Source organism: Tiliqua scincoides, chromosome 13 (genome assembly GCF_035046505.1).
Source record: "Tiliqua scincoides isolate rTilSci1 chromosome 13, rTilSci1.hap2, whole genome shotgun sequence".
Taxonomy (NCBI): domain Eukaryota; kingdom Metazoa; phylum Chordata; class Lepidosauria; order Squamata; family Scincidae; genus Tiliqua; species Tiliqua scincoides.
In genome coordinates this window covers 11,454,086-11,461,585 of record NC_089833.1, presented here as the reverse complement: position 1 = coordinate 11,461,585, position 7,500 = coordinate 11,454,086, and the positions used below count along the sequence as shown (strand labels likewise).

General features: G+C 52.8%; 1 pseudogene; it reads left to right on the top strand.

Annotated features, from left to right (window-relative positions):
* The first annotated feature begins 4,269 nt into the window (after positions 1-4,269).
* LOC136633818 (5S ribosomal RNA) lies at positions 4,270-4,386 on the top strand (annotated as a pseudogene).
* The last annotated feature ends 3,114 nt before the right edge of the window (positions 4,387-7,500 follow it).

Sequence of the window (7,500 nt, the reverse complement as noted above, 5' to 3'; positions counted from 1 at the left end):
TTAAGGCAACCAAGGAAGAGCCTGGAGCTCAATGGCGGAGAATACGTCTTGCATTCAGAAGGATCCTGGTAGCTCCAGGCAGTGGCATCACGAGGGTTTGCATCACCCTGTGCAGGAGGCCAGCATGTCAAACCCCCCCCCCCATGAACCTCCTCCCATGCAGTGGGCAGGGGGCAATGCTCCGAGAGGTGGGTACGGTGGTGCACCATTGCCTCACCCCACTGGGTTTTGGGCTCTAACTTTTGATAGGACTGATCCATCAACGCTGTGTTTCATTGCATTCTGCATTGCCTGCCCCTCTGCATGGGAGGAGGTCCATCATGGGGGCGTCGCGCTGACCTACAAACTCTAGTGATGGCCCCTGGGCTAGAGAAGTGTGGACAGGATGGCTGTTCAAGCCAGGACAAATGCTGAAACAACTACATTTGTTTCTCTTGTTTCTCATAAGAACAGCCCCACTGGATCAGGCCATAAGCCCATCTAGTCCAGCTTCCTGGATCTCACAGCGGCCCACCAAATGCCCCAGGGAGCACGCCAGATAACAAGAGACCTGCAAGGCCTCCTGGGAATTGTAGTTAAGAACATAAGAACAGCCCCACTGGATCAGGCCATAGGCCCATCTAATCCAGCTTCCTGTATCTCACAGCGGCCCACCAAATGCCCCAGGGAGCACGCCAGATAACAAGAGACCTGCAAGGCCTCCTGGGAATTGTAGTTAAGAACATAAGAACAGCCCCACTGGATCAGGCCATAGGCCCATCTAGTCCAGCTTCCTGTATCTCACAGCGGCCCACCAAATGCCCCAGGGAGCACACCAGATAACAAGAGGCCTGCAAGGCTTCCTGGGAATTGTAGTTAAGAACATAAGAACTGCCCCACTGGATCAGGCCAGAGGCCCATCAAGTCCAGCTTCCTGTATCTCACAGCGGCCCACCAAATGCCCCAAATTCTCCCGGCCTCCCTCCTCCTTGTGCCCGTATCCAGATTGTAAGCTCATTGGGGCAGGGAATGGCGGCTTCACTGGATGTAAAACACTGTCTGCAAAAGCAAGACGACGCCATATAAGTGAAGCGAATCCATCACACCATTTTCCTGTGGTTGGGTTTGCTTTTGAAAATCCAGGCGCCAGCCTCATGTGTGTCCTTCCTGATCATGCCCTGATCACAGCATCCCCAGATCTGATGTGCCTTTCATCCTCCTGCACTGGGGACAGGAACTGTCCAATGGGAGCTCCAGCCATGCAGCTGGAGGAACTGAAAGCTGTGGCTTAATGAGAGATTCGGCAGGGCAGCCTGTGACTTCAAAAGGGAGTCTTTGAACTCTCTCACTGGCAGCATCAAGCAAGCCAGCTAAGTGACAGATGAATGGGTGTCTCTGTTCTTGAAGGACCAACACCTCCACCTTCTCCTACAGCAGCGTCGCTCAAACTCTGGATTGGGACCCGCTTGGTGGGTTGGGACCCGATTTCTGGTCGGACCCACAGAGCCTCCAGTGAAAACATGGGTGATGGAAAGATCAGATAATTGCCTCAAGCCCTGAGGCTGATCAAACCTCAAATAGCTGCTCACTGCCCCGCAAAGAGCTGAGCTCCTGCAGTTTGCAAGATTGCTGCTCATGGCCCCGCAAACAGTTCAGCTCCCGCAGTCTGCAAGCTTGTGTAAATATAGGGAGAGAAATATTTGAGCACCTTTTCCCCGTGTGTTATTTTCCAAGTCCGTCAATGGCAGGTGGGGGGGGCAGGTGAAGGCTGGGTCACATCACTAAGCCCCTCAAACCTTAGAGATGTTGATGCTTTTTTAATGCCAATAAAGGTTCCATACATACATACTAAAATCATGTGGTAGGAGAGTTAAACAAACAAAAGAAAATACTTCTTGACCCAGTGTGTAGTTGGTCTGTGGAACTCTTTGCCACAGGATGTGGTGTTGCTGCCTGGCCTAGAGACCTTGGGGACAGATTGATGGATGAAAAGTCCATCTCAGGTTACAAGCCACGATGGGTATGTGCAACCTCCTGATTCTAGAAGTAGCCTAGCTCAGAATGCCAGGTGCAAGGGAGTGGCACCAGGATGTCTCTTGTGGTCTTGTGTGCTTCCTGAGAAATTTGGTGGGCCACTGGGAGAAGGAGGAAGCTGGACTAGATGGGCCCTTGGCCTGGTGCGGCAGGACTCTTCTAATGGTCTTTGCTTCTTGGCATTGCAAGAAAATGTTTGCGCACCACCAGTCCGGGACCCTTCAGGTTTTGCTTATGTTTTCCCCACCCGACTACCCCGCACCCTGGGCTCCCAAGCACCTGCAAGTGAAGTTCTCCAGTCAGCCACGAATCAGCAGAAAGAGCACCCAGGGTTGGGTGGAGGGACTTCCAAACACCTGCTGCTATTCACACTCCCTGCCTGTCATTAGCGCGACAAACCAGGCAGGTTTCTATTCAAGACTCTTTCACTGCACAAAATTACCAGCATTGTGATCGGCTCCAAATTTTAAAAACAGCAATTGCCTCTTCAGCGGGATCCTTTCTGGGCCGTCGCTAACTAAAGAAAGACTGCCATTTCTTTTGTCGCCAACACCGGGACCCCTGGTGCAGCAGAATATTACGAAGAGTGCCGCATTCTGAGTTGACTATAGGGTTGCGTGCCTCCTAGAAGCGATGAGTAGGGTTTGCCAGCCTTCCAGGGTAGATCTGGAGATTCCAGGAAATCGGCACCAATCTCCAGGTGACAACTACAAGCAATCCTGAGATTTCACAGGCCCTCCAGGAATGGCTGACATTACATCAAGCTGGCAACCTGCACAGTGAAAACTGCTAAGGGTTGCACTATCTGGGGTTTGGGGGGGGGGGGGAGAAAGAGAGAGAGATCAACCAACCAACCAACCCAACCAGTGGCTTCACCAAGGTTTGCAGCACCCGGTGTGGGAGGCCAGCACGTCACCCCATGATGGTCCTCCTCCCATACAACAGGCATGGCAATGCCCTTGCTGTATGCCCTGCCTCGCTGGTTTTCTGGCTATAACTTTTGATAGACAACAGCTATTTCAACGCAGGTTCATTGCATTGCATTCTGCATGAAATTACGCATTAAATGATATATAACATGATGGTATTCTTTAAAAATACCAAGATTTTTAAAATTTTCAGCCAGTAGTGGTGTCAAAGCCCCTCCCCCATGCGGCCCTCCCCCATTGCGGCCCGCAGCCTCCCCTAGTGACACCACTGAATCCAGCAGCCTTGATCAGTGGGCAAAGAGGAAAACAAAGCAATTCTGCTTCTCCGACCCTGATTTCTTTTTTAATCACCTGGTTTGGGCAAGATGGCAGCAGTTCAAAAAATAAGTGGCAGCTCCAGGCCCGTCCTCTAGGAAGCTGTGATTTTGTTTGTTTTTCTCCAGGGGATGTGCGGTACACTCTGTACCGCTTTGAAGTTTCTGATATCCAGGAGAGCCCTTGCAAAGAAACAAAGGAGGCCCTTGCCCAAGAGCAAGTCTCCCGTGACCCTACAGGGAAAAGGTTTCTCCAAAGTATATAGTTGAACAACTAGCAGCCCTTGGTAGACGGCCCCAAATAGCTGAGCAATAGACAGCAGCTGGCCTCAACACAGACCCACAATGAGGATGATTGGTACTGCCCTAAGTCTCTGCCTACCTGAGCTATAATTCCTTTTTTAAAACAGCTTAACCAGACACTTAGAACAATAGCGCCATCTAGTGGCCCTTACAAGCCTCAGCAAGGTTCTCTGAAACCTATAGCTCAGTGGCTCCCAAACTTTTAAAACTGGGACCCACTTTTTGAAATGATACTCTACTGGGACCCACCAAACATCACAGGACTTTAAAAAAGAGTTTCACTTTACCAGCTACTCAAGCCTCTGTTTTTATCCGTTTACTATGGAGGGGGGAAACCTGCTGAAGTGTTTGTTGAGCTCCACATTTATCAGATCAGAACCATTCTGGTTGCTTTGTGTTCAGAGCGGACTAAGGTATGTTCACCTACTCACAAGTAGATACATACGTGCTGCTCTATTTCCGTTTCCATAGGACTCAGTACATTTTGCTATCAGCTTGTCAGTTTTGCAACCCACCAAACAGCGGTCCCAACCCACAGCTTGGGAACCACCGCTATAGCTAATATGATTCTCATCTCAAGTCAGAATAATTGAGATCTGAGATTTTTAAACCTCCTCTGCCTTCCTTCAAGGCAGTGACATGCAGTCAGGGGAGGCAGGCAGTCTACAGATGAGGTGCCACCATCAAGCAGACCCTTCCTATCTGTAGACACTAGCAACTGTTACCCTGCACATGCCTGATCTCGTCTGATCTCGGAAGCTAAGCAGGGTCAGGCCTGGTTAGTACTTGGATGGGAGACCGCCTGGGAATACCGGGAGCTGTAGGCTTATACCATAGTCTTTCCATGCCCGATCTTGTCTGATCTTGGAAGCTAAGCAGGGTCAGGCCTGGTTAGTACTTGGATGGGAGACCGCCTGGGAATACCGGGAGCTGTAGGCTTATACCATAGTCTTTCAAGACTGAAGGTTGCCAACCAACCAATCCTTAACAGATTAAGCTGTCACTCAGATAGTTACCTCACCTACTTCTGCACTGTCAGCATCTCTCAGTGTTCCAGACCAGAGTCTTTCCCAGATTGACTCCAAAATACAAGATGCCTTCTACACGCAAACAGATGTCTGATCACATCTGATGTCTGATCACATCTGATCAGGAGAGTTCATCGTAGGCAGATTATCTCCCCTTCTGGTCCTTCCCCCAATTCTCGGTTACTTGGTGGTCCTGGCAGTGAGTCCCTGGATCTGAAGCTGCTGCTTTTGAATGCCAGGTCGGTGAATAACAAGACCTGTATCATCCGGGATGTGATCCTGGATGAGAAAGCCGACCTGGTATGCATTACAGAGACCTGGTTGGACGGGGAGGGAGGTGTTAGTCTCTCTGAACTGTGTCCGCCAGGTTTCCAGGTGTTGCAGCAGCCAAGATTGCAGGGACGGGGAGGGGGAGTTGCAATGGTCTATCGCGAGTCCATCTCCCTTACCAGGTGCCTTGTCCAGCAGTCTCCTGGGTTCAAATGCTTGCATGTTGTGTTGAGAGGACCGGACAGGATTGGGATTCTGTTGGTGTACCGCCCGCCCTGCTGCCCAACAGTCTCCCTGCCTGAGCTGACTGGGGTGATCTCGGGGGTGGCATTGAAGGCCCCCCGCCTGTTAGTGCTGGGGGACTTCAATGTTCATGCCGAGGCCCCTGTGGCAGGTGCAGCTCAGGATTTCATGGCTGCCATGACAACCATGGGCCTGTTCCAGAAGATCTGGGCCCCGACACATACAGCAGGACACGTGTTGGACCTGGTGTTTACAGCTGGGCATGGGGGCAATGATCTGGAGGTAGAGGAGATCAACATCACTCCGTTGTCATGGACAGATCACTTCCTGGTAGGGTTTAGGCTTGTTGCGACTTCCTACCTCCGCAGAGGCGGGGGACCGTTTTCTATGGTCCGCCCCCGGAGGCTAATGGATCCTGAAGGCTTCCTGAGGGCCCTGGGGGATTTTCCCACTGCCAAGACTGGCGCCTCATCTGTGTCCCTGGTCGACCTCTGGAATGGGGAAATGTCCAGGGCTGTGGATGAGATTGCTCCGGAGCGACCTCTGCCACGCCGCAGACTCGGAGCGGCTCCTTGGTTTACTGAGGAGCTGCGAACGATGAAGCGGCAGGGCAGGCGTCTAGAGCGACGGTGGCAGAAAACTCATGATGAATCCGATCGGACACGGAGTAGAGCTCATTATAGAGCCTACTCCGTGGCGGTGGTAGCAGCGAAGAGATTGTTCTTCTCTGCTACCATTGCGTCTGCTGACAGCCGTCCGGCAGAGCTGTTCTGTGTGGTGCGGGGCCTCCTTCATCAGGCCCCTTCGGTAGTCCAGGAGGAATACACGGTCAGCCGCTGTGACGTGCTTGCCCAACACTTTGCAGATAAAATTGATCGTATTCGTCGCGACTTAGATGCCACATTGACAATGTCTGTTGATGTCCCCTTGGCAACTGCTTGTCCAGTATTGTGGGATTCTTTTCAGTTTGTGCAGCCTGAGGATGTGGACAGACTCCTTTGGAGTGTGAGGCCGTCTGCCTGCCTGTTTGACCCTTGCCCAGCTTGGCTGATTAGAGCGGCCCGGGGGGGACTGGCTGAGTGGACGGGGAGGGTGGTCAACTCTTCTTTGATGGAGGGGACATTGCCGCTCACCTTGAAGCGGGCGGTGGTTCGCCCCCTCCTGAAGAAGCCCTCCCTGGATTCCACTGTGTTGAATAACTATCGGCCAGTCTCCAACATCCCGTTTCTGGGCAAGGTAATTGAGCGGGTGGTGGCGGCCCAACTCCAGAGGGTCTTGGATGAAGCGGATTATCTGGATCCTTTTCAATCTGGTTTCAGACCAGGCTTTGGGACGGAAACTGCCTTGGTCGCCTTGGTGGATGACCTACGCCGGGGACTGGACAGGGGGAGTGCGTCCCTGTTGGTCCTGCTGGACCTCTCGGCGGCTTTCGATACCATCGACCATGGTATCCTTCTGGGCCGATTGGCCGAGTTGGGAGTTGGAGGCACTGTTTTGCGGTGGTTCCACTCCTACTTGGAGGGTCGGTTCCAGATGGTGGTGCTGGGGGATGCCTGTTCGACACCCTGGCCCTTGAGGTGCGGGGTGCCGCAGGGTTCAATTCTGTCCCCCATGCTATTTAATATCTACATGAAACCGCTGGGAGAGGTCATCCGGGGGTTTGGAGTGAGGTGTCATCAATATGCTGATGACACCCAGCTCTATCTCTCCTTTCCTCCAGACTCCAGGGTGGCGGTTGAGGGCCTGGAGCGCTGTCTGGAGGCAGTGAGGATCTGGATGGGGGCTAACAAGCTGAAATTAAATCCGGATAAGACAGAGGCTCTCTGGTTCGGAAATCCTCGATGCAGGTGCTGGATTATCGACTTGCTCTGAATGGGGTTGCACTCCCTCTGAAGGAGCAGGTTCGCAGCTTGGGGGTCCTCCTGGACTCGCAGCTGCTCCTGGATTCCCAGGTGGCGGCTGTGGCTAGGGGGGCCTTCGCTCAGCTTCGGCTGGTGCGCCAGCTGCGACCGTACTTGGATCGTGCAGACCTGGCCACGGTGATCCATGCCACGGTGACATCGAGGTTAGATTACTGTAACGCGCTCTATGTGGGGCTGCCCCTGAAGAAGGTTCAGAAACTACAATTAGTACAGAATGCGGCGGCCCGTGTGGTCACCGGAGCCAGGCGGTTTGACTCTGTCAGCCCGCTTCTCCGGGGGCTACATTGGCTGCCCATTCGTTTCCGGGCCCAATTCAAGGTGCTGGTTTTGACCTTTAAAGCCCTATACTGCTCTGGGCCAGGATATCTTAGAGACTGCCTACTCCCGTACAATCTGGCTCGCCATCTCAGGTCATCAGAGAAGGCCTTTTTGCAAGTGCCGCCACCCAAGGAGGTCCGGGGGGCGGCTGCAAGAAATA